The following is a 929-nucleotide window of genomic DNA, read 5'->3' on the forward strand; positions in this document are numbered from 1 at the left end:
GCTAATTTTTGTATTTACAGTAAAGATGGGGTTTCATCATGTTGGCCAGGCTGGTCTGAAACTCCTGACCTCAAGTAATCTTCCCAGCTTGGCATCCCAAACTGCTGGGATTACAGGCGTGAGCCACCATGTCTGACCTGTTTTATTTTTTAAAGAGACAGTATCTCACTATGTTGCCCAGGCTGGTCTCAAGCTCCTGGCCTCAAGTAATCTTCCCAGCTTGGCATCCCAAACTGCTGGGATTACAGGCGTGAGCCACCATGGCTGACCTGTTTTATTTTTTAAAGAGACAGTATCTCACTATGTTGCCCAGGCTGGTCTCAAGCTCCTGGCCTCAAATCGTCTCGCCTCAGCCTCTCAAAGCACTGGGCTTATAGGCATGAGCCACTGTGCCCAACGAAGTCTCTTTCTTTCCTTCTTTCCTTCCTTCTTTCTCTCTCTTTCTTTCTTCTTTTTCTTTCCTTCCTTTTTTGAGACAGGGTCTTGCCCTGTTGCCAGGCTGGAGTGCAGTGGTGTAATCATAGCTCACCGTAGCCTCCAACTCCTGGCCTCAAGTGATTCTCTCACATCAGCCTCCCAAGTGGTTAGGGCCACAGGTACACACCACCATGCCTGGCTAATTTTTTAAATTATATTTTTCTGTAGAGATGAGTTTTCGCCATGTTGCCCAGGCTGCTCTCAAACTTGTAGGCTCAAGCGATCCTCCCACCTCGGCCTTCCAAACTGCTGGGATAACAGTCAAGAGCCATCATGAATATAATCTTGTTTAATTTTATTTTTCTTTTTTCTAAGAAATGTCAGGCTATAAACCATTCTTAGAGCTCACTGGTTTCTGAACACCAAGTGTAGAAATAGCCACTTCCTCTTTGCCCCAATATCATGGGCACAGCAGACCAACAGCATCTGCAGTGCTGGCAGGTTCCGACCGG

At 46.7% G+C, this 929-nt stretch overlaps 1 non-coding gene across 1 annotated transcript; it reads right to left on the reverse strand.

The window, feature by feature from the left end:
- Nucleotides 1–792: 792 nt before the first annotated feature.
- On the reverse strand, nt 793–929 carry LOC126936713 (small nucleolar RNA SNORA43). The gene has a single exon (XR_007719532.1). It is a non-coding gene; the product is annotated as a small nucleolar RNA SNORA43 (small nucleolar RNA).

This window comes from Macaca thibetana, chromosome 14, assembly GCF_024542745.1.
Source record: "Macaca thibetana thibetana isolate TM-01 chromosome 14, ASM2454274v1, whole genome shotgun sequence".
Classification (NCBI taxonomy): domain Eukaryota; kingdom Metazoa; phylum Chordata; class Mammalia; order Primates; family Cercopithecidae; genus Macaca; species Macaca thibetana.